At 35.6% G+C, this 27582-nt stretch overlaps 1 long non-coding RNA gene across 2 annotated transcripts; it reads left to right on the top strand.

Moving 5' to 3' along the window:
• Positions 1–480: 480 nt before the first annotated feature.
• Positions 481–26219, top strand: LOC149013754 (uncharacterized). Of its 2 annotated transcripts, none has more exons than XR_016173900.1 (4): positions 481–763; positions 845–1668; positions 24980–25133; positions 25658–26219. It is a non-coding gene; the product is annotated as an uncharacterized LOC149013754 (long non-coding RNA). The 2 variants fall into 2 exon arrangements; XR_016173899.1 differs by having other exon boundaries at positions 845–922.
• Positions 26220–27582: the final 1363 nt, after the last annotated feature.

Here is a 27582-nt window from a genome sequence, read left to right on the forward strand (position 1 = left end):
GTTTGAACTTAGGACCTCCCCTAACACTTGCCAATACATGATTGATTGAGTGATAAAGATTCATATTTCTCAGTGAGAGTTATTGGGTTCAACTCTCTCGGATGGTATTTCACTTCCAGTACTAAAGAAAAAAAAAAAAAAAAAAAAAAAAAAAGGGGAAAAACTGTGATTACTGATAAGAGGAATACTTGAGAAACAAAGAAAATTGTTTTATTTTTCGAGATTTCATGAAGAATAAAATTATAATTCCGTTTTTATTTATAAGAAGTGACAATGTAAAATCTTATATTGCGAGGACTCTATAAAAAACTCTTTTTATATTTTACTTCTCAATAATTTTAGTTTATTATTATTATTATTATTATTTGGTGAAGACAATCCTTTTTTAGTTGAAGAATATTAGTTTATTCTTATTTTCTTTTAAAATTTTGGTTTAAATAAGCTTTTTTCTTTGCACCAATAATCTCAGTATCTCACACACGAAAACCACAAATACGACAAATTTATTTGAAGACGCTCGAAAGTTCCAAATGTATTACTTTGCTTTTCCTTTTTTTGTTCAGAAACGGAAATGAGAAAACGAAAACGATTGATCAGCGGTCGCCCGCAGATCAAGAAGAGGACCCTAAAAGAACATTCATGGTAGCCCTGTTCGCATCCCTACTAACTTGTTCAAACCTGGTTCGCTCTCTACCTCCGGCAAGCTTTTTGATCTCCTCCATTCTTAGAGCAACAAGGATCAAGAGGCGCTAATGTCTTCGATGTATTAATACACATTCTATTTCATCTCGATTCATTTGTTTTGAAATCTCTCTCTCTCTCACTGTTTGTGGTGTTTCGTCAGAAAATACTGATTACCGATCAAGTTTGGGCACCTGTAATTTATTCTCAGACTCGCACTGAAAGCTGTTCATTTCATCAGGTAGATATTTACCTTACTCTCTGTTTTTTCTTTCCCCAACCCTCTCTTCGTGCGCCGATTTGGTAATTACTTTTTCTTTTTGTTTATATATTCAGTATTTGGTACGTATTATTTTCTAATTCGTGCTTAGTTAGGGTTCTTCATTACTTATATTTGTTTAACTTTGCGAGATCTAATATTTATCTCAAATTTAGCGTTTTTTGGGGTGAAGTCTCAAATTTAGGGTTTCGTACCATAATTGTTAGGAACATCAGAAGTGAACTTTTGAGGTTTTATCTGGAAACGTCGGTTGCAATGAGATGGTTTTTGGGGTGAAATCTCAAATTTAGGGTTTCGTACCATAATCGTTAGGAACATCAGGAGTGACCTTGTGAGGTTTTAGGACCATCAGGAGTGACCTTGTGAGGTTTTATCTGGAAACGTCGGTTGCAATGAGATGGTTTTGGTGTGAAATCTCAAATCTGGGTTTTGTATCATAATTGTTAGGAATATCAGGAGTGAGCTTGTAAGGTTTTATCTGGAAACGTCAGTTGCAATGAAATGGTTTTTACTAAATACCACAGCATGTTAACTGTTGTGAAGTCAACTTCTGAATAACACATAATCTGAATAACACATAATCTGAATGTTGAATTGGTGTCTGTTCATCCTGATCATTGGCAGGAACTGTCGTAACAAATTGGAAGTGGACAATAGATCTGAAAAATTCAGGGGTTCTACGGTTTCTTTACATCATTTGACTTTTTGTAAGTGGCTGGAACTGTGACTGATCATGGCTGTTTGACTGATCTGATCACTGTTTTTCAAAACAGTAGGATGGTTAAATAATGTTAGATGACATTCTTCTTGTGATCAGCTAGCCCATACTGTTAAGTTTCTTATGGATTATGAAAGATGGTTAAGATGATAGTATGTGATCAATGCTTCTAATTTGTACCACAAAGTTTGATGAAACCATCATAATGCCGAGGATGTACTTTGAAAAGATGAGATAACAGTTTCTCTGGTACAAATTTTAATTAATTGACAAGATTAAAGAAAGTGTACCTCGTGCACAAGTTTCCCACCGTTGTGGGGTCGGATTAGAACACGTGATCATTTGGTCATGTGGTCATGATAGGGCGACCTAGCGTTGTACCAATGCCTGCCTTCTAATTTGATGGTTGGATCCTGTTCATCTATTATCTTGACAATTGTTAAGTTTTGTGATAAACTAACCATAGTTGTCCTTCATGTATAGAAAAATATCCTTAGTTAATGAATCCTAACTAAAGTGTATTGCCAAAGATAAGAAGACTCAATGTGTCCCTCGATGTCCTTTAATGGAAAAAATTACTATGAGCCAACCCCTGTGGAAAAGACATTCCACGATACATTAGTAAAGATTAATTAAATAATTCACAAAGATTGTATGGGAATTGAATGGCTCAAAGCGTTGGTGTCACATAAAGCAAAAAATTACTATGAGCCAACTTGCGTGGAAAAAGCATTCCACGATAGTGTTGGATACTTATTTAAGGATTAATTAGATACTTCACAACCACAATGGGTACCCCGTACTAATGACTTGCAAAATTTATTTGTATATAGGTTTTGTAAGTGACAACCTTGTTCGGTCACACTTAGTCTTCTGATGCATGCATAATTTCTGAATGTATGCCATATATGCTATTTGTCATAAACTTATTGTGGTCTTCTTTCCTATATAAGAAGAAAATCCTTTATCATGGAATAGAATGTCTGTTGAATGTCCCTCGATGTCGCTTAGTGAAAAAATTACTCTGAGCCGGTCCCATGGAAAAGACATTCCACGGTAGCATTGGATACATGCTTGGGTATGAATTAGATCATTTTCATAGACTGTATGACTTATTCCGTAACTAAACAAAGAAACCATGTAATTATGATATGATTAAGTTGTGGGATAAACTAATTATAATCGTCCTTCATGTTTAGAAAAATATCATTTGTTTATGTATCCTAGCCTAAAGTGGATTACCAAAGATAAGAAGGCCCAAAGCGTCACTCGGTGTCCCTTAATGGAAAAAATTCTATGAGTCTAATCCGCGGAAATAGCTTTCCACGATAGTGTTGGATACGTTATTTAGAATTAATTAGATAATTCACAAAGATTGTATGGCAATGGTACGCCGTACTGATGACTTGCAAAATTTATTTGAATATAGGTTTTGTTAGTGGCAACCTTGTTCTGTAAAACTTAGTCTTTTGATGCATACATAATTTCTAAATGTATGCCCTATATGATACTTGTCACAAACTAATTGTTGTCCCCTTTCCTATTTAGGGGAAAAAACCTATATTATGTGTCCTATACTAAAGTGGAATGTTAAAGGAAAGAAGTAAATGGCTTAGAATGTCCCTCGATGTCGCTTAGTGGAAAAATTACTCTGAGCCGGTCCCATGGAAAAGACATTCCACGATAGCATTGGATACAAGGTTGGGTATGAATTAGATCATTTTCTTATTTGATTACTTATTTCGTAACTATACAAAGAAACCATGTAATGATGATATGATTATGTTGTGGGATAGACTAGCTATAGTCGTCCTTCATGTTTAGAAAAATAACCTTTGTTTATGCATCCTAGCCTAAAATGGATTGCCAAGGATAAGTATACTCAAAAGGCTCAAAGCGCCCCTCGGTGTCCCTTGATGGAAATAATTTCTTTGAGTCTAATCCGCTAAAAAGGCTTTCCACAATAGTGTTGGATACATTATTAAGGATTAATTAGATAATTCACAAAGATTGTATGGAAACGGTACCCCGTACTGATGAGTTGCAAAATTTATTTGAATATAGGTTTTGTGGTCGGCGACCTTGTTCTATCATACTTTGTTTTCTGATGCATGCATAGTTTGTGAATGTATGCCATGTATGCTCCTTGTCATAAACTAATTGTTGTTCCCTTTCCTATGTAAGAAAAAAATCATTTATCATGTGTCCCATTCTAAAGGGGAATGTTGAAGGATAGAATAAGTAAATGGCTTAGAATGTCTGTTGAATGTCCCTCGATGTCGCTTTGTTAGAAAATTACTATGAGCCAGTCCCGCGGAAAAGACATTCCACTATAGCATTGGATACATGGTTGGGTATGAATTAGATCATTTTATTATTTGATGACTTATTTCGTAATTATTCAGGGAAACCATGTAATGATGATATGATGAAGTTGTTTGATAAAGTATCTGTAGTCGTCCTTAATGTTTAGAAAAATATCCTTAGTTTTTGTACCCTAGCCTAAAGTGGATTGCCAAAGATAAGAATGCTCAAAAGGCTCAAAGCGTCCCTCGGTGTCTCTTGATGGTAAAAATTTCTAAGTCTAATCTGCTAAAAAAGGCTTTCCACAATAGTGTTGGATACATTATTAAGGAAATTGGATAATTCACAAAGATTTTATGGAAACGGTACCCTGTACTGATGAGTTGCAAAATTTATTTGATATAGGTTTGGTGGGCGGCGACCTTGTTTTGTGATACTTTGTCTTTTGATGCATGCATAGTTTGTGAATGTATGCCATGTATGCTACTTTGCATAAACTAATTGTTGTACCCTTTCCTGTTGTAGGGAAAAAAATCATTTATCATGTGTCCCATTCTAAAGGGGAATGCTTAAGGATAGAAGAAATAAATGGCTCATAATGTCTGTTGAATGTCCCTCGATGTTGCTTTGTTGGAAAATTACTCTGAGCCAATACCGCGGAAAAGACATTCCACTATAGCAATGGATACATGGTTGGGTATGAATTATATCATTTTCTTACTCAATGGCTTATTCCGTAATTATACAAGGAAACCATGTATTGATTGAATGATGAAGTTGTTTGATAAAGTAACTGTAGTCGTCCTTCATGTTTAGAAAAATATCCTTAGTTTTTGTACCCTAGCCTAAATTGGATTGCCAAAGATAAGAATACTCAAAAGGCTCAATCCTTCTCTCGGTGTCCCTTGATGGAAAAAATTCTATGAGTCTAATCCGCGAAAAGGCATTCCACGATAGTGTTGGATACATTATTAGGGATTAATTAGATAATTCAAAAAGATTGTATGGAAACGGTACCCCGTATCGATGAGTTGCAAAATTTATTTGAATATAGGTTTTGTGGTCGGCGACCTTGTTCTATCATACTTTGTTTTCTAATGGATGCATAGTTTGTGAATGTATGCCATGTATGCTCCTTGTCATAAACTAATTGTTGTTCCCTTTCCTATGTAAGAAAAAAATCGTTTATCGTGTGTCCCATACTAAAGTGGAATGTTGAAGTATAGAATAAGTAAATGGCTTAGAATGTCTGTTGAATGTCCCTGGATGTCGCTTAGTTGAAAAATTACTCTGAGCCAGTCCCGCGGAAAAGACATTCCACGATAGCATTGGATACATGGTTGGGTATGAATTAGATCATTTTCTTATTTGATTACTTATTTTGTCACTATACAAAGAAACCATGTAATGATGATATGATTATGTTGTGGGATAGACTAGCTATAGTCGTCCTTCATGTTTAGAAAAATAACCTTTGTTTATGCATCCTAGCCTAAAGTGGATTGCCAAGGATAAGTATACTCAAAAGGCTCAAAGCGTCCCTCGGTGTCCCTTGATGGTAAAAATTTCTTTGAGTCTAATCCGCTAAAAAGGCTTTCCACAATAGTGTTGGATACATTATTAAGGATTAATTAGATAATTCACAAAGATTGTATGGAAACGGTACCCCGTACAGATGAGTTGCAAAATTTATTTGAATATAGGTTTTGTGGTCGGCGACCTTGTTCTATCATACTTTGTTTTATGATGTATGCATCGTTTGTGAATGTATGCCATGTATGCTCCTTGTCATAAACTAATTGTTGTTCCCTTTCCTATGTAAGAAAAAAATCGTTTATCATGTGTCCCATACTAAAGTGGAATGTTGAAGGATAGAATAAGTAAATGGCTTAGAATGTCTGTTGAATGTCCCTCGATGTCGCTTAGTTGAAAAATTACTCTGAGCCAGTCCCGCGGAAAAGACATTCCACTATAGCATTGGATACATGGTTGGGTATGAATTAGATCATTTTCTTATTTGATGACTTATTCCGTAATTATACAAAGAAACCATGTAATGATGATATGATTAAGTTGTTTGATAAACTAGCTGTAGTTGTCCTTCATGTTGAGAAAAATATCCTTAGTTTTTGTACCGTAGCCTAAAGTGGATTGCCAAAGATAAGAATGCTCAAAAGGTTCAAAGCGTCCCTCGGTGTCTCTTGATGGTAAAAGTTTCTCTGAGTCTAATCCGTGAAAAGGCTTTCCACAATAGTGTTGGATACATTATTAAGGATTAATTAGATAATTCACTAAGATTGCATGGAAATGATACCCCGTACGGATGAGTTGCAAAATTTATTTGTTGGTGGCGACCTTGTTTTGTAATACTTAGTCTTTTGATGCATGCATAATTTCTGAATGTATGCCATATATGATACTTTGCATAAACTGCTTGTTGTACCCTTTCCTGTTTAGGGAAAAGAACCTTTATCATGTGTCCTATTCTAAAGTGGAATGCTATATAGGAAAGAAAAAGTAAATGGCTTAGCATGTCCCTCGATGTCGCTTAGTGGAAAAATTACTCTAAGCCAGTCCCGCAGAAAAGACATTCCACGATAGCATTGGATATATGGTTGGGTTTGAATTAGTTCAGTTCCATAGATTGTTTGACTTCACAAAGAAACCCTGAAATGATTATATGATTAAGTTGTTTGATAAGCTAACTATGGTCGTCCTCATGTTTAGAAAAATATCCTTATTTTATGTATCCTAGCCTAAATTGGATTGCCAAAGATAAGAAGACTCAAAAGGCTTAATCCTTCTCTCGGTGTCCTTTGATGGAAAAAAGTACTATGAGTCAAGTCCGCGGAAAAGGCATTCCACGATAGTGTTGGATACGTTATTAGGGATTAATTAGATAATTCACAACGATTATATGGCAAACAGTACCCCGTACTGATGACTTTCAAATTTTTTTTGTATATAGGGTTTGTGGTCGGCGACCTTGTTCTATCATACTTTGTTTTCTAATGGATGCATAGTTTGTGAATGTATGCCATGTATGCTCCTTGTCATAAACTAATTGTTGTTCCGTTTCCTATGTAAGAAAAAAATCGTTTATCATGTGTCCCATACTACTGTGGAATGTTAAAGGATAGAAGAAGTAAATGGCTTAGAATGTCTATTGAATGTCCCTCGATGTCGCTTGGTTGAAAAATTACTATGAGCCAGTCCCGTGGAAAAGACATTCCACGATAGCATTGGATACATGGTTGGGTATGAATTAGATCATTTTCTTATTTGATTACTTATTTTGTCACGATACAAAGAAACCATGTAATGATGATATGATTATGTTGTGGGATAGACTAGCTATAGTCTTCCTTCATGTTTAGAAAATAACCTTTGTTTATGCATCCTAGCCTAAAGTGGATTGCCAAGGATAAGTATACTCAAAAGTCTCAAAGCGTCCCTCGGTGTCCCTTGATGGAAATAATTTCTTTGAGTCTAATCCGCTAAAAAGGCTTTCCACAATAGTGTTGGATACATTATTAAGGATTAATTAGATAATTCACAAAGATTGTATGGAAACGGTACCCCGTACAGATGAGTTGCAAAATTTATTTGAATATAGGTTTTGTGGTCGGCGACCTTGTTCTATCATACTTTGTTTTATGATGTATGCATCGTTTGTGAATGTATGCCATGTATGCTCCTTGTCATAAACTAATTGTTGTTCCCTTTCCTATGTAAGAAAAAAATCGTTATCATGTGTCCCATACTAAAGTGGAATGTTGAAGGATAGAATAAGTAAATGGCTTAGAATGTCCGTTGAATGTCCCTCGATGTCGCTTAGTTGAAAAATTACTCGAGCAGTCCGCGGAAAAGACATTCCACGATAGCATTGGATACATGATTGGGTATGAATTAGATCATTTTCTTATTTGATTACTTATTTCGTAACTATACAAAGAAACCATGTAATGATGATATGATTATGTTGTGGGATAGACTAGCTATAGTCGTCCTTCATGTTTAGAAAAATATCCTTAGTTTTTGTACCGTAGCCTAAAGTGGATTGCCAAAGATAAGAATGCTCAAAAGGTTCAAAGCGCCCTCGGTGTCTCTTGATGGTAAAAGTTTCTCTGAGTCTAATCCGTGAAAAGGCTTTCCACAATAGTGTTGGATACATTATTAAGGATTAATTAGATAATTCACTAAGATTGCATGGAAATGATACCCCGTACGGATGAGTTGCAAAATTTATTTGTTGGTGGCGACCTTGTTTTGTAATACTTAGTCTTTTGATGCATGCATAATTTCTGAATGTATGCCATATATGATACTTTGCATAAACTGCTTGTTGTACCCTTTCCTGTTTAGGGAAAAGAACCTTTATCATGTGTCCTATTCTAAAGTGGAATGCTATATAGGAAAGAAAAAGTAAATGGCTTAGCATGTCCCTCGATGTCGCTTAGTGGAAAAATTACTCTAAGCCAGTCCCGCAGAAAAGACATTCCACGATAGCATTGGATATATGGTTGGGTTTGAATTAGTTCAGTTCCATAGATTGTTTGACTTCACAAAGAAACCCTGAAATGATTATATGATTAAGTTGTTTGATAAGCTAACTATGGTCGTCCTCATGTTTAGAAAAATATCCTTATTTTATGTATCCTAGCCTAAATTGGATTGCCAAAGATAAGAAGACTCAAAAGGCTTAATCCTTCTCTCGGTGTCCTTTGATGGAAAAAAGTACTATGAGTCAAGTCCGCGGAAAAGGCATTCCACGATAGTGTTGGATACGTTATTAGGGATTAATTAGATAATTCACAACGATTATATGGCAACAGTACCCCGTACTGATGACTTTCAAATTTTTTTTGTATATAGGGTTTGTGGTCGGCGACCTTGTTCTATCATACTTTGTTTTCTAATGGATGCATAGTTTGTGAATGTATGCCATGTATGCTCCTTGTCATAAACTAATTGTTGTTCCGTTTCCTATGTAAGAAAAAAATCGTTTATCATGTGTCCCATACTACTGTGGAATGTTAAAGGATAGAAGAAGTAAATGGCTTAGAATGTCTGTTGAATGTCCCTCGATGTCGCTTGGTTGAAAAATTACTATGAGCCAGTCCCGCGGAAAAGACATTCCACGATAGCATTGGATACATGGTTGGGTATGAATTAGATCATTTTCTTATTTGATTACTTATTTTGTCACCATACAAAGAAACCATGTAATGATGATATGATTATGTTGTGGGATAGACTAGCTATAGTCTTCCTTCATGTTTAGAAAATAACCTTTGTTTATGCATCCTAGCCTAAAGTGGATTGCCAAGGATAAGTATACTCAAAAGTCTCAAAGCGTCCCTCGGTGTCCCTTGATGGAAATAATTTCTTTGAGTCTAATCCGCTAAAAAGGCTTTCCACAATAGTGTTGGATACATTATTAAGGATTAATTAGATAATTCACAAAGATTGTATGGAAACGGTACCCCGTAGAGATGAGTTGCAAAATTTATTTGAATATAGGTTTTGTGGTCGGCGACCTTGTTCTATCATACTTTGTTTTATGATGTATGCATCGTTTGTGAATGTATGCCATGTATGCTCCTTGTCATAAACTAATTGTTGTTCCCTTTCCTATGTAAGAAAAAAATCGTTTATCATGTGTCCCATACTAAAGTGGAATGTTGAAGGATAGAATAAGTAAATGGCTTAGAATGTCTGTTGAATGTCCCTCGATGTCGCTTAGTTGAAAAATTACTCTGAGCCAGTCCCGCGGAAAAGACATTCCACTATAGCATTGGATACATGGTTGGGTATGAATTAGATCATTTTCTTACTCAATGACTTATTCCGTAATTATACAAAGAAACCTTGTAATGATGATATGATTAAGTTGTTTGATAAACTAACTGTAGTTGTCCTTCATGTTGAGAAAAATATCCTTAGTTTTTGTACCGTAGCCTAAAGTGGATTGCCAAAGATAAGAATGCTCAAAAGGTTCAAAGCGTCCCTCGGTGTCTCTTGATGGTAAAAGTTTCTCTGAGTCTAATCCGTGAAAAGGCTTTCCACAATAGTGTTGGATACATTATTAAGGATTAATTAGATAATTCACTAAGATTGCATGGAAATGATACCCCGTACGGATGAGTTGCAAAATTTATTTGTTGGTGGCGACCTTGTTTTGTAATACTTAGTCTTTTGATGCATGCATAATTTCTGAATGTATGCCATATATGATACTTTGCATAAACTGCTTGTTGTACCCTTTCCTGTTTAGGGAAAAGAACCTTTATCATGTGTCCTATTCTAAAGTGGAATGCTATATAGGAAAGAAAAAGTAAATGGCTTAGCATGTCCCTCGATGTCGCTTAGTGGAAAAATTACTCTAAGCCAATCCCGCAGAAAAGACATTCCACGATAGCATTGGATATATGGTTGGGTTTGAATTAGTTCAGTTCCATAGATTGTTTGACTTCACAAAGAAACCCTGAAATGATTATATGATTAAGTTGTTTGATAAGCTAACTATGGTCGTCCTCATGTTTAGAAAAATATCCTTATTTTATGTATTTTAGCCTAAATTGGATTGCCAAAGATAAGAAGACTCAAAAGGCTTAATCCTTCTCTCGGTGTCCTTTGATGGAAAAAAGTACTATGAGTCAAGTCCGCGGAAAAGGCATTCCACGATAGTGTTGGATACGTTATTAGGGATTAATTAGATAATTCACAACGATTATATGGCAACAGTACCCCGTACTGATGACTTTCAAATTTTTTTTGTATATAGGGTTTGTGGTCGGCGACCTTGTTCTATCATACTTTGTTTTCTAATGGATGCATAGTTTGTGAATGTATGCCATGTATGCTCCTTGTCATAAACTAATTGTTGTTCCGTTTCCTATGTAAGAAAAAAATCGTTTATCATGTGTCCCATACTACTGTGGAATGTTAAAGGATAGAAGAAGTAAATGGCTTAGAATGTCTGTTGAATGTCCCTCGATGTCGCTTGGTTGAAAAATTACTATGAGCCAGTCCCGCGGAAAAGACATTCCACGATAGCATTGGATACATGGTTGGGTATGAATTAGATCATTTTCTTATTTGATTACTTATTTTGTCACTATACAAAGAAACCATGTAATGATGATATGATTATGTTGTGGGATAGACTAGCTATAGTCTTCCTTCATGTTTAGAAAATAACCTTTGTTTATGCATCCTAGCCTAAAGTGGATTGCCAAGGATAAGTATACTCAAAAGTCTCAAAGCGTCCCTCGGTGTCCCTTGATGGAAATAATTTCTTTGAGTCTAATCCGCTAAAAAGGCTTTCCACAATAGTGTTGGATACATTATTAAGGATTAATTAGATAATTCACAAAGATTGTATGGAAACGGTACCCCGTACAGATGAGTTGCAAAATTTATTTGAATATAGGTTTTGTGGTCGGCGACCTTGTTCTATCATACTTTGTTTTATGATGTATGCATCGTTTGTGAATGTATGCCATGTATGCTCCTTGTCATAAACTAATTGTTGTTCCCTTTCCTATGTAAGAAAAAAATCGTTTATCATGTGTCCCATACTAAAGTGGAATGTTGAAGGATAGAATAAGTAAATGGCTTAGAATGTCTGTTGAATGTCCCTCGATGTCGCTTAGTTGAAAAATTACTCTGAGCCAGTCCCGCGGAAAAGACATTCCACGATAGCATTGGATACATGATTGGGTATGAATTAGATCATTTTCTTATTTGATTACTTATTTCGTAACTATACAAAGAAACCATGTAATGATGATATGATTATGTTGTGGGATAGACTAGCTATAGTCGTCCTTCATGTTTAGAAAAATATCCTTAGTTTTTGTACCGTAGCCTAAAGTGGATTGCCAAAGATAAGAATGCTCAAAAGGTTCAAAGCGTCCCTCGGTGTCTCTTGATGGTAAAAGTTTCTCTGAGTCTAATCCGTGAAAAGGCTTTCCACAATAGTGTTGGATACATTATTAAGGATTAATTAGATAATTCACTAAGATTGCATGGAAATGATACCCCGTACGGATGAGTTGCAAAATTTATTTGTTGGTGGCGACCTTGTTTTGTAATACTTAGTCTTTTGATGCATGCATAATTTCTGAATGTATGCCATATATGATACTTTGCATAAACTGCTTGTTGTACCCTTTCCTGTTTAGGGAAAAGAACCTTTATCATGTGTCCTATTCTAAAGTGGAATGCTATATAGGAAAGAAAAAGTAAATGGCTTAGCATGTCCCTCGATGTCGCTTAGTGGAAAAATTACTCTAAGCCACCCCCCCCGGAAAAGACATTCCACGATAGCATTGGATATATGGTTGGGTTTGAATTAGTTCAGTTCCATAGATTGTTTGACTTCACAAAGAAACCCTGAAATGATTATATGATTAAGTTGTTTGATAAGCTAACTATGGTCGTCCTCATGTTTAGAAAAATATCCTTATTTTATGTATCCTAGCCTAAATTGGATTGCCAAAGATAAGAAGACTCAAAAGGCTTAATCCTTCTCTCGGTGTCCTTTGATGGAAAAAGTACCTATGAGTCAAGTCCGCGGAAAAGGCATTCCACGATAGTGTTGGATACGTTATTAGGGATTAATCGGATAATTCACAACGATTATATGGCCAACGGACCCACGTCGATGACTTTCAAATTTTTTTTGTATATAGGGTTTGTGGTCGGCGACCTTGTTCTATCATACTTTGTTTTCTAATGGATGCATAGTTTGTGAATGTATGCCATGTATGCTCCTTGTCATAAACTAATTGTTGTTCCGTTTCCTATGTAAGAAAAAATCGTTTATCATGTGTCCCATACTACCGTGGAATGTTAAAGGATAGAAGAAGTAAATGGCTTAGAATGTCTCGTTGAATGTCCCTCGATGTCGCTTGGTTGAAAAATTACTATGAGCCTCCCCGGAAAAGACATTCCACGATAGCATTGGATACATGGTTGGGTATGAATTAGATCATTTTCTTATTTGATTACTTATTTTGTCACCATACAAAGAAACCATGTAATGATGATATGATTATGTTGTGGGATAGACTAGCTATAGTCTTCCTTCATGTTTAGAAAATAACCTTGTTTATGCATCCTAGCCTAAAGTGGATTGCCAAGGATAAGTATACTCAAAAGTCTCAAAGCGCCCGGTGTCCCTTGATGGAAATAATTCTTGAGTCTAATCCCTAAAAAGGCTTTCCACAATAGTGTTGGATACATTATTAAGGATTAATTAGATAATTCACAAAGATTGTATGGAAACGACCGGATGAGTTGCAAAATTTATTTGAATATAGGTTTTGTGGCGCGACCTTGTTCTATCATACTTTGTTTTATGATGTATGCATCGTTGTGAATGTATGCCATGTATGCTCCTTGTCATAAACTAATTGTTGTTCCCTTCCTATGTAAGAAAAAAATCGTTATCATGTGTCCCATACTAAAGTGGAATGTTGAAGGATAGAATAAGTAAATGGCTTAGAATGTGTGAATGTCCCTCGATGTCGTAGTTGAAAAATTACTGAGCCACCGCGGAAAAGACATTCCACTATAGCATTGGATACATGGTTGGGTATGAATTAGATCATTTTCTTACTCAATGACTTATTCCGTAATTATACAAAGAAACCTTAATGATGATATGATTAAGTTGTTTGATAAACTAATCGAGTTGTCCTTCATGTTAGAAAAATATCCTTAGTTTTGTACTAGCCTAAAGTGGATTGCCAAAGATAAGAATGCTCAAAAGGTTCAAAGCGCCTCGTGTCTCTTGATGGTAAAAGTTTCTCCAGTCTAACCGTGAAAAGGCTTCCACAATAGTGTTGGATACATTATTAAGGATTAATTAGATAATTCACTAAGATTGCATGGAAATGATACCCAGGATGAGTGAAAAAGGGGGACGGTAATACTAGCAGCAGCATAACGAATGTATGCCATAATGATACTGCATAAAGCTGTGTACCCTCGAGGGAAAAGAACCACAGTGTCCTATTCTAAAGTGAATGCATATAGGAAAAAAAGAAAGGCAGCAGTCCCGAGGCAGTGGAAAAAACACCAAAAGACACCACGAAGCAGGAAAGGGGGGAAAGAAGGACAAAAAACCAAAGAAGAAAAAACCCAGGAAAAAACAAGAACCAAAGGACAAAAAAGAAGACAAAGGCCAACCTCTCCGGTGTCCGATGGAAAAAAGTACTATGAGCAACAAAGGCATTCCACGAAGTGTTGGATACGTTATAGGGATTAATCAGATAATCACAAGATTATATGGCAACGCCGATGACTTTCAAATTTTTTGTATATAGGGTTTGTGGTGGCGACCTTGTTCTATCATACTTTGTTTTCTAATGGATGCATAGTTTGTGAATGTATGCCATGTATGCTCCTTGTCATAAACTAATTGTTGTTCCGTTTCCTATGTAAGAAAAAAATCGTTATCATGTGTCCCATACTACCGTGGAATGTTAAAGGATAGAAGAAGTAAATGGCTTAGAAGTCTTGAATGTCCCTCGATGTCGCTTGGTTGAAAAATTACTATGCCCCGCGGAAAAGACATTCCACGATAGCATTGGATACATGGTTGGGTATGAATTAGATCATTTTCTTATTTGATTACTTATTTTGTCACCATACAAAGAAACCATGTAATGATGATATGATTATGTTGTGGGATAGACTAGCTATAGTCTTCCTTCATGTTTAGAAAATAACCTTTGTTTATGCATCCTAGCCTAAAGTGGATTGCCAAGGATAAGTATACTCAAAAGTCTCAAAGCGTCCCTCGGTGTCCCTTGATGGAAATAATTTCTTTGAGTCTAATCCGCTAAAAAGGCTTTCCACAATAGTGTTGGATACATTATTAAGGATTAATTAGATAATTCACAAAGATTGTATGGAAACGGTACCCCGTACGGATGAGTTGCAAAATTTATTTGAATATAGGTTTTGTGGTCGGTGACCTTGTTCTATCATACTTTGTTTTATGATGTATGCATCGTTTGTGAATGTATGCCATGTATGCTCCTTGTCATAAACTAATTGTTGTTCCCTTTCCTATGTAAGAAAAAAATCGTTTATCATGTGTCCCATACTAAAGTGGAATGTTGAAGGATAGAATAAGTAAATGGCTTAGAATGTCTGTTGAATGTCCCTCGATGTCGCTTAGTTGAAAAATTACTCTGAGCCAGTCTCGCGGAAAAGACATTCCACTATAGCATTGGATACATGGTTGGGTATGAATTAGATCATTTTCTTACTCAATGACTTATTCCGTAATTATACAAAGAAACCTTGTAATGATGATATGATTAAGTTGTTTGATAAACTAACTGTAGTTGTCCTTCATGTTGAGAAAAATATCCTTAGTTTTTGTACCGTAGCCTAAAGTGGATTGCCAAAGATAAGAATGCTCAAAAGGTTCAAAGCGTCCCTCGGTGTCTCTTGATGGTAAAAGTTTCTCTGAGTCTAATCCGTGAAAAGGCTTTCCACAATAGTGTTGGATACATTATTAAGGATTAATTAGATAATTCACTAAGATTGCATGGAAATGATACCCCGTACGGATGAGTTGCAAAATTTATTTGTTGGTGGCGACCTTGTTTTGTAATACTTAGTCTTTTGATGCATGCATAATTTCTGAATGTATGCCATATATGATACTTTGCATAAACTGCTTGTTGTACCCTTTCTGTTTAGGGGAAAAGAACCTTTATCATGTGTCCTATTCTAAAGTGGAATGCTATATAGGAAAGAAAAAGTAAATGGCTTAGCATGTCCCTCGATGTCGCTTAGTGGAAAAATTACTCTAAGCCAGTCCATGAAAAGACATTCCACGATAGCATTGGATATATGGTTGGGTTTGAATTAGTTCAGTTCCATAGATTGTTTGACTTCACAAAGAAACCCTGAAATGATTATATGATTAAGTTGTTTGATAAGCTAACTATGGTCGTCCTCATGTTTAGAAAAATATCCTTATTTTATGTATCCTAGCCTAAATTGGATTGCCAAAGATAAGAAGACTCAAAAGGCTTAATCCTTCTCTCGGTGTCCTTTGATGGAAAAAAGTACTATGAGTCAAGTCCGCGGAAAAGGCATTCCACGATAGTGTTGGATACGTTATTAGGGATTAATTAGATAATTCACAACGATTATATGGCAACAGTACCCCGTACTGATGACTTTCAAATTTTTTTTGTATATAGGGTTTGTGGTCGGCGACCTTGTTCTATCATACTTTGTTTTCTAATGGATGCATAGTTTGTGAATGTATGCCATGTATGCTCCTTGTCATAAACTAATTGTTGTTCCGTTTCCTATGTAAGAAAAAAATCGTTTATCATGTGTCCCATACTACTTGTGGAATGTTAAAGGATAGAAGAAGTAAATGGCTTAGAATGTCTGTTGAATGTCCCTCGATGTCGCTTGGTTGAAAAATTACTATGAGCCAGTCCCGCGGAAAAGACATTCCACGATGGCATTGGATACATGGTTGGGTATGAATTAGATCATTTTCTTATTTGATTACTTATTTTGTCACTATACAAAGAAACCATGTAATGATGATATGATTATGTTGTGGGATAGACTAGCTATAGTCTTCCTTCATGTTTAGAAAATAACCTTTGTTTATGCATCCTAGCCTAAAGTGGATTGCCAAGGATAAGTATACTCAAAAGTCTCAAAGCGTCCCTCGGTGTCCCTTGATGGAAATAATTTCTTTGAGTCTAATCCGCTAAAAAGGCTTTCCACAATAGTGTTGGATACATTATTAAGGATTAATTAGATAATTCACAAAGATGATATGGAAACGGTACCCCGTACAGATGAGTTGCAAAATTTATTTGAATATAGGTTTTGTGGTCGGCGACCTTGTTCTATCATACTTTGTTTTATGATGTATGCATCGTTTGTGAATGTATGCCATGTATGCTCCTTGTCATAAACTAATTGTTGTTCCCTTTCCTATGTAAGAAAAAAATCGTTTATCATGTGTCCCATACTAAAGTGGAATGTTGAAGGATAGAATAAGTAAATGGCTTAGAATGTCTGTTGAATGTCCCTCGATGTCGCTTAGTTGAAAAATTACTCTGAGCCTGTCCCACGGAAAAGACATTCCACGATAGCATTGGATACATGATTGGGTATGAATTAGATCATTTTCTTATTTGATTACTTATTTCGTAACTATACAAAGAAACCATGTAATGATGATATGATTATGTTGTGGGATAGACTAGCTATAGTCGTCCTTCATGTTTAGAAAATAACCATTGTTTATGCATCCTTGCTTAAAGTGGATTGCCAAGGATAAGTATACTCAAAAGGCTCAAAGCGTCTCTCGGTGTCTCTTGATGGATATAATTTCTTTGAGTCTAATTCTCGAAAAAGGCTTTCCACAATAGTGTTGGATACATTATTAAGGATTAATTAGGTAACTCACAAAGATTGCCTTGGAATGGTACCCCGTACTGATGATTTGCAAAATTTATTTGTATATAGGTTTTATGGGTGGTGACCTTGTTCTATCATACATTGTTTTCTGATGCATGCATAGTTTGTGAATGTATGCCATGTATTCTCGTTGTCATAAACTAATTGTTGTCCTCTTTCCTATGTAAGAAAAATATAGTTTATCATGTGTCCCATACTAAAGTGGAATGTTAAAGGATAGAAGAAGTAAATGGCTTAGAATGTCTGTTGAATGTCCCTCGATGTCGCTTAGTTGAAAAATTACTCGAGCCAGTCCCCGCGGAAAAAACATTCCACAATAGCATTGGATACATGATTGGGTATGAATTAGATCATTTTATTATTTGATTACTTATTTCGTAACTATACAAAGAAACCATGTAATGATGATATGATTATGTTGTGGGATAGACTAGCTATAGTCGTCCTTCATGTTTAGAAAAATAACCTTTGTTTATGCATCCTAGCCTAAAGTGGATTGCCAAGGATAAGTATACTCAAAAGGCTCAAAGCGAAAAAGGCTTTCCACAAAAAGGCTTTCCACAATAGTGTTAGTTACATTATTAAGGATTAATTTGATAATTCACAATGATTGTATGGAAACGGTACCCCGTACAGAGGAGTTGCAAAATTGATTTGAATATAGGTTTTGTGGTCGGCGACCTTGTTCTATCATACTTTGTTTTCTGATGTATGCATAGTTTGTGAATGTATGCCATGTATGCTCCTTGTCATAAACTAATTGTTGTTCCCCTTCCTATGTAAGAAAAAAATCGTTTATCATGTGTCCCATACTAAAGTGGAATGTTGAAGGATAGAATAAGTAAATGGCTTAGAATGTCTGTTGAATGTCCCTCGATGTCGCTTAGTTGAAAAATTACTCTGAGCCATTCCCGCGGAAAAGACATTCCACGATAGCATTGGATACATGGTTGGGTATGAATTAGATCATTTTCTTATTTGATTACTTATTTTGTAACTATACAAAGAAGCCATGTAATGATGATATGATTATGTTGTGGGATAGACTATCTATAGTTGTCCTTCATGTTTAGAAAAATAACCTTTGTTTATGCATCCTAGCCTAAAGTGGATTGCCAAGGATAAGTATACTCAAAAGGCTCAAAGCGTCCCTTGGTGTCCCTTGATGGAAATAGTTTCTTTGATTCTAGTCTGCGAAAAGTGCTTTCCACAATAGTGTTGGATACATTATTAAGTATTAATTAGATAATTCACAAAGATTTTATGGAAACGGTACCCTTTACTGATGAGTTGCAAAATTTATTTGTATATAGGTTTTGTGGGCTGCGACTTTATTCTGTGATACTTTGTTTTCTGATGCATGCATAGTTTGTGAATGTATGCCATGTATGCTCCTTGGCATAAACTAATTGTTGTCACCTTTCCTATGTAAGAAAAAAATCATTTATCATGTGTCCCATTCTTAAAGGGGAATGCTTAAGGATAGAAGAAGTAAATGGCTTAGAATGTCTGTTGAATGTCCCTCGATGTCGCTTTGTTGGAAAATTACTCTGAGCCAGTCCCGCTGAAAAGGCATTCCACTATAGCATTGGATACATGGTTGGGTATTTATTAGATCATTTTCTTACTCAATGACTTATTTCGTAATTATTCAGGGAAACCATGTAATGATGATAGGATGAAGTTGTTTGATAAAGTAATCGTAGTCATCCTTCATGTTTAGAAAAATATCCTTCGTTTTTTTACGCTAGCCTTTAGTGGATTGCGAAAGATAAGAATGCTCAAAAGGCTCAAAGTGTCCCTCGGTGTCCCTTGATGGTAAAAATTTCTGAGTCTAATCCGCTAAAAAGGCTTTCCGCAATAGTGTTTGATACGTTATTAAGGATTAATTAGATAATTCACAAAGATTGTATGGAAACGGTACCCCGTACAGAGGAGTTGCAAAATTGATTTGAATATAGGTTTTGTGGTCGGCGACCTTGTTCTATCATACTTTGTTTTCTGATGTATGCATAGTTTGTGAATGTATGCCATGTATGCTCCTTGTCATAATCTAATTGTTGTTCCCTTTCCTATGTAAGAAAAAAATCGTTTATCATGTGTCCCATACTAAAGTGGAATGTTGAAGGATAGAATAAGTAAATTGCTTAGAATGTCTGTTGAATGTCCCTCGATGTCGCTTAGTTGAAAAATTACTCTTAGCCAGTCTCGCGGAAAAGACATTCCACGATAGCATTGGATACATGGTTGGGTATGAATTAGATCATTTTCTTATTTGAATACTTATTTTGTAACTATACAAAGAAACCATGTAATGATGATATGATTATGTTGTGGAATAGACTAGCTATAGTCGTCCATCATGTTTAGAAAAATAACCTTTGTTTATGCATCCTAGCCTAAAGTGGATTGGCAATGATAAGTATACTCAGAAGGCTCAAAGCGTCCCTCGGTGTCCCTTGATGGAAAAAATTGCTATGAGTATAATCCGCGAAAAAGGCTTTCCGCAGTAGTGTTGGATACATTATTAAGGATTAATTAGATAATTTACAAAGATTGCATGGAAATGGTACCCCATACTGATGAGTTGCAAAATTTATTTGTATATAGGTTTTGTGGGCGGCGACCTTATTCTGTAATACTTAGTCTTTTGATGCGTGCATAATTTCTAAATGTATGCCATATGGAATACTTTGCATAAATTGCTTGTTGTCCCTTTTCTTGTTTAGGGAATAAAACCTTTATCATGTGTCCTATTCTAAAGTGGAATGCTATATAGGAAAGAAAAAGTAAATTGCTTAGCATGTCTCTCGATGTCGCTTAGTGGAAAAATTACTCTAAGCCGGTCCCGCAGAAAAGACATTCCACGATAGCATTGGATATATGGTTGGGTGTGAATTAGATCAGTTTATAGATTGTTTTACTTATTCCGTAACTTTACATAGAAACCATGAAATGATTATATTATTAAGTTTTTTGATAAGCTAACTATGGTCGACCTCATGTTAAGAAAAATGTCCTTTATGTATCGTAGCCTAAAGTGGATTGGCAAAGATATGAAGACTCAAAAGGCTGAATCCTTCTCTCAGTGTCCCTTAATGGGAAAAATTACTATGAGTCAAGTCCGCAAAAATGGCATTCCACGATAGCGTTGGATACGTTATTAAGGATATAAATTAGATAATTCACAAAGATTATATGGCAACAGTACCACATGCTGATGACTTGCAAAATTTATTTGTATTTTGGTTTTGTGGTGGGCGACCTTGTTCTGTGATACTTTGTTTCTGATGCATGCATAGTTTCTGAATATTTGCCATGTATGCTACTTGTCATAAACTAATTGTTGTCCCCTTTCCTATTTGAGAAAAAAATCCTTTATCATGTGTCCTATACTAAAGTGGAATGCTTAAGGAAAGAAGAAGTAAATGGCTTAGAATGTCTGTTGAATGTTGTCGCTTAGTGGAAAAGTTACTCTGAGCTGGTCCCTTGGAAATGACATTCCACGATAGCATTGGATACATGGTTGGGTATGAATTAGATCATTTTCTTGGACTTGATGACTTATTCCGTAACTATACAAAGAAACCACGTAATGATGATATGATTAAGTTGTGAGATAGACTAGATATAATCGTCCTTCTTGTCTAGAAAAATATCCATTATTTATGTATCCTAGCCTAAAGTGGATTGCCAAAGATAAGTATACTCAAAAGGCTCAAAGCGTCCCTCGTTGTCCCTTGATGGAAAAAATTTCTATGAGTGTAATCCGCGAAAAAGGCTTTCCACAATAGTGTTGGATACATTATTAAGGAATAATTAGATAATTCACAAAGATTGTATGGAAACGGTACCCAGTACTGATGAGTTGCAAAATTTATTTGTATATAGGTTTTGTGGGCGATGACCTTGTTCTGTGATACTTTGTTTTCTGATGCATGCATAGTTTGTGAATGTATGCCATGTATGCTCCTTGTCATAAACTAATTGTTGTCCCAAAAATTGTTTATCATGTGTCCCATACTAAAGGTGGAATGCTAAAGGATAGAAGAAGTAAATGGCTTAGAATGTCTGTTGAATGTCCCTCGATGTCGCTTAGTTGGAAAATTACCTTGAGCCAGTCCCGCGGAGAAGACATTCCACGATAGCATTGGATACATGGTTGGGTATGAATTAGATCATTTTCTTACGTAGTCGTCCTTCATGTTGAGAAAAATATCCTTAGTTTTTGTACCCTAGCCTAAAGTGGATTGCCAAAGATAAGAATGTTCAAAAGGCTCAAAGCGTCCCTCGGTGTCCCTTGATGGTAAAAGTTTCTCTGAGTCTAATCTGCGAAAAAGGCTTTCCACAATAGTGTTGGATACATTATTAAGGATTAATTAGATAATTCACAAAGATTGTATGGAAACAGTACTCCGTCTTGATGAGTTGCATAATTTATTTGTATATAGGTTTTGTCGACGGCAACCTTGTTCTATCATACTTTGTTTTCTGATGCATGCATAGTTTGTGAATGTATGCCATGTATGCTCCTTGCTATAAACTAATTGTTGTCCCCTTTCCTATGTAAGAAGGAAATCGTTTATCATGTGTCCCATACTAAAGTGGATTGTTAAAGGATTGAAGAAGTAAATGGCTTAGAATGTCTGTCGAATGTCCCTCGATGTCGCTTAGTTGAAAAATTACTCTGAGCCAGTCCCGCGGAAAAGACATTCCACGATAGCATTGGATACATGGTTGGGTATGAATTAGATCATTTTCTTATTTGATGACTTATTTCGTAACTATACAAAGTAACTATGTAATGATGATATGATTATGTTGTGGGATAGACTAGCTATAGTCGTCCTTCATTTTTAGAAAAATAACCTTTGTTTATGCATCCTAGCCTAAAGTGGGTTGGCAAGGATAAGTATACTCAAAAGGCTCAAAGCGTCCCTCGTTGTCCCTTGATGAAAAAAATTTCTATGAGTCTAATCCGAGAAAAAGGCTTTGGACAATAGTGTTGGATACATTATTAAGGATTAATTAGATAATTCACAAAGATTGCATGGAAATGGTTCCCCATATTGATGAGTTGCAAAATTTATTTGAATATAGGTTTTGTGGGCGGCGACCTTGTTCTGTAATACTTAGTCTTTTGATGCATGCATAATTTCTGAATGTATGCCATATATGATACTTTGCATAAACTGCTTGTTGTCCCCTTTCTTGTTTAGGGAAAAAACCTTTATCATGTGTCCTATTCTAATGTGGAATGCTAGAGGATAGAAGAAGTAAATGGCTTAGAATGTCCCTCGATGTTGCTTAGTCGAAAAATTACTCTAAGCGGGTTCCCCAGAAAAGACATTCCACGATAGCATTGGATATATAGTTGGGTATGAATTAGATCATTTTATGTGACTTTCTTGGTTAGTCCATAAGTATACAAAGAAACCATGTAATGATGATATGATTAAGTTTTGCGATAAACTAACTATAGTCTTCCTTCATGTTTAGAAAAATATCCTTAGTTTATCCTAGCCTAAAGTGGATTGCCAAAGATAAGAAGGTTCAGAAGGCTCCAAGTGTCGTCCGTTCTCCTATTTAGAAAAAAAATGATGTATTATGTGTCCTATACTAAAGTAGAATGTTAAAGGAAAGAAGAACCAGAAGGCTCAGAGCGTGCGTTGAATGTCCCTCAATGTCGCTTAGCAGAAAATTATTCTGAGCATGTCCTGCAAAAAAGTCATTCCATGATAGCATTGGATACATGGTCGGGGATTAATTAGACCATTTTCTAAGTTTGTATAACTTATTACCTAAGTATATAAAGAAGCCACGTAGTGATGATATGATTTAGTTGTGTTATGAATTAACCATTAGTATAATATCCTTAGTAATGATGCATCCTAGCCTAAAGTGGATTGCGCAAGATAGGAAGGCTCAAAACGCTCAAAGTGTCCCTTATGTCCCTTAATGGAAAAAAATTACTATGAGCCAAATCCTGCGGAAAAGGCATTCTACGATAGTGTTGGATACATTATGAAGGATTAATTAGATATTCCACCAGATTGTATGGCAACGGAACCTTATACTGGTGACTCACAAAATATATTTGTATACTAGATTATTCATTTAAAGATTTAGTAAAAAGATCTTGTTTGTGATGACTTATGAAATTGATTCTTGTATACGATTTATGAGCAGTGTCCTTGTTAGTCATGCTTAATCTTTGCTTATGCATGCATCAATTCGGAACATATGCCTTATGTGATATTATTAGGATGTGTCGTGAACTAGATTAGTCCTCTTTCATATTTAGAAAAACTCTTTTATTTTGTATCTTTTCCTAAAGTGGATTACTAAAGGTAAGAAGGCTCAAAAAGCTCATAAAGTCCCCTGTGTTCCTTGATGTCCCTTAATGGAATCAAAACTTGTTAGCTGTAGTTATCTGTTCTGTTAAATCTTGGGTCAGCCTCAGCTTCATAGGTTCAATTGAAAGATCTTGGTTTATGAGTCAAGATAGTGTGAAGTGCCTTCCTTCTTAAAGGTTGATTATGGTTTATGCTGGAGAAATTCTGAAGCTTGGAATCGGATAATTTCTCAAAAGTTGAAACTATGGTGGAAAGATGTAAATTGTTGTTTTGAATTGGAAGTTGTAAAGCTCTCCTTCAGAACTCATTCAAAGAGTAGGATTTTTCAAGACTTATCATGATTCGATTTGACCAATTCGGTGTCTTGCGGTATAAAAATAGTAATGGGTCTTCTTAGCATCATCAGAAAAGTCAAAGAGGAAAGAGTAAGAGTTGTGAATTCTTATGGTGTATATTCTGAACGCTTCCTCCTTCACTGCTGACCCTGCTCCTCTGTTTTCTGCTTTCTTTCATTTCTCTTTTTTCCACTTTGTTAATTCTTGCTAGGGGTCTTGACAATTCCGGGAAGACCATGATTGTGCTGAGAATTAATGGGGAGGACAAAGCATTATCAGTCCCACATTGGGCTTCAATATTAAGACAATCAAGTATGACAATGAGGTTCTACATCTTGTCTTCGAAGAAGGAAATGGTTGCACAACGTTTCACTATAAATGTTTGCATTTGGTTTTCTCTTTTTATTTATACTCTTGTCACAGATCAACTTATCTGCTTCATTAGGGTTTGGGAGATGGATTTAGCTTATGCTCCATGAATTAATTTTTCATATAACGTTGCTCTTATGGTGTCAAAGTTATGATGAATACAACGAAGAGTTCCCTGTCTGATATGAAAGTAGACATGTCTGCTGGGAACTGAGGATTAAATATACCATTGGCTTGTTTATTAGGTTCCTGAACCATCACTTTATGTCCTTGAGAATAGCTCAATGTCCTTCCTGTATTCCGCAACAACTTAGCAAACCTAGTTTAGTTACCTATCAAATGTACCTCCAGTACTAATCTAAGAAGTTGAGCTTGTGCCCAAGGCTGCCTTAATACAAAACCTCTACTAGATATTGATATTGATATTGCATTTTATATTTTGCTTTGCCAGGTATGTACTTAATATATGGGATGCTGGTGGCCAGAAAACTATAAGATCTTATTGGAAGAAACTACTTTGAACAGACTGATGGTTTGGTATGGGCTGTTTACAGGTCAGATGTGTTAGAAGATTGCATCATGTTGGTAATCTTCTGAAAGAAGAGGTATTTAAGTCTCAACCCACATCACCATGGCATTGGAGTAGAGTTACTTTTGCAAATCATGTTTCACATCCTTGAAATTGAATTGTTATCCTTAATATTTTACTGATGGGGATGTTTTTGACTGATCTTAAACAAAGTTAGACTACTCATTCTCTTTCAATCAAGCCACTTTTGCTGTCAGCACCCTTGGATGCTACTCAGCATGTACATGGGGCTAATAGTGTATTAAACCTTCATCCAATTTTTCTGTTTGAGTACCCTTTTCTTCAGCTCAAGCATAAAGAAATTTCTATTGATATACTTCAAAAACCTAACATCTTAATGGTGGCTCAACCCTTGATTCGCCATTCTCATTTTCTTTCGTGTAATTGTGCCCCCTTCTGATGATTCATGACGGTTCAAGTAGTTTATTCCATACTAACTTTTTACAATCCATCTTCCTCTATTCCTGTTGTTTCATGTATCCATGTGGAATGGGACCATTTACTTGCTAAGTGATCCCTCTGGTGTATCCTTCCTTGCAGGTGCTCAATTTGGATGCTGTGGACAAAACCCGTCACTGAAAAATTGTGAGTTGTAGTGCGTACACAGGAGGATTGCTCAAGCGATTTTATTGGGTTGTTCACCCTTTTTAATAAGGAGGTGGTATAACCGATCAGGTGTTGCTCATCATGTTCAAGACCGGTATGATTTTGACAACAGATCATACAAAAAAGGAAAAATTTCCTTGATTTAGTTTAAAAAAAAAAAAAAACCACTTCCCTAATATAGTACCAATTCTTTCCACTCAATTAATATTTTAATCTAAACTATTTAAATTATCTTTCTAATAAAGTCTTTTTTATAATTATTATTGTTTTTATGCTTTTTAGATCCCTCCCTTTTTTTTTAGTAATTTACTCCTAGAAGTTAGTTGCTAGTCATAATTAATTTTTTTTTTAATAATTTACTTATAAAAATTTATTTTTATTTATTTATTCATTGATGTATAGGGAAAACTATAAAAAGTGTTAGTTGTAAATTAAAAACAATTTCATTAGTAACTAATAATTTTTACGAGTAAGTCACTAAAAAAATCTAAAAGGTTATAAAAATAATAATCATACTACTATTATAAAAGCATGTATTTTATCTTTTTTGCAAATCTTTTTTTGTCCTTTTCTGTCATTATCATTGTTCCAAATATCAATAATGTAGTACTATTTGTTATTTATTTATTTATTTTTACAAGGATAATTTAGACATTTTAATTATAAATTATTGATAATTTATCATTAATTTTAATCCCTCTCTTAATTTATCTCTCGACCTCTTTCAATCTTTCTCAAAGTCTTTCGCTCTTTATATCCCTCTCCCTCTTGAACTCTCTCTAAATCTCTCTCTAAATTAGCACTCTCTCTAAATCTCTCTAACGACCTCTCTCAATCTCTCTCAAAGTCTGTCGCTCTCTATATCCCTCTCCCTCTCGAACTCTCTCTGAATCGCTCTCTCTCTCTCTCTCTCTCTCTCTCTCTCTCTCTCTCTCTCTCTCTATATATATATATATATTATATAATGCTCCTATGTTAATCATGTTTTAATCTCTCTTGATCTCTCTCAATCTCCTCCCCCAACTCTTCCTTCGCAGTTCTCGAGTGTATGAATCGCAGGTGACTGAGAAAAAGAAGGAAAGCAAATGAAATCACTTGCGTCCTGCGTGACAAACCCCTAAGCAGATTTGTAATGTTTGTGTTAATGGTGTACGCATTCATTTAACTTCACGTTGTCTTCTGTGTTGAGTGGTGGCAACTCGGACGTGAATCTCTCGCTCTCCCCTTCGGATGATCTCTTCTTCAAAGGAAGGCTTGTGCCTTTGGAGCCATCGTCACTTGATTTCAACCCTTCTGAGCCGAACTCGAAGTCTTAGTTCCCTATGTCCTTGTTGAAAACTGCCACAAATTTAAGGGTGTTCACGCTGGCACTCAAGAAGTCCAAATCGACAACTTTTGAGAAGTTGGAATCAAAGACGCTACGACGCTGCAAAAGAGGATGAACAACCCAAGACCCAACACCACCAACAAGGAAAATTTCTCATGGTGAAGTTGAAGGTCGAAGAGGTTCCTATCGCTTCCCTGTTTACCAGAGACAACAGTTCTACAAACTCTGGAGAAAAGCCTCAGAAGCAGAACACCGATGAGGTGGCTACAAATGACGAGGTTTTCGAAGGATGTGGTGCAGAAGTATCTGAAGATGATCAAGCCTCTCTATGTGAAGGTTTCTTGGTTTTTAATTGCAGAACAAGGATAAAGAGAAACACAGAAACCAATAAACTAATGCAAATCAAAAAGGAAGTAAAGATAAAATCCTTGTTTGTATCTTTGTTTCCTTGACCAAAAAGGAGGTTCGTTTTTCAGGAGATCTTAGGATTTGAATAGAATTTCAGATTTCTAGCATACAGGTTACTTGATTT

This window comes from Hakea prostrata, chromosome 6, assembly GCF_041222555.1.
Source record: "Hakea prostrata isolate BN-2017 chromosome 6, UWA_Hpros_2, whole genome shotgun sequence".
Classification (NCBI taxonomy): domain Eukaryota; kingdom Viridiplantae; phylum Streptophyta; class Magnoliopsida; order Proteales; family Proteaceae; genus Hakea; species Hakea prostrata.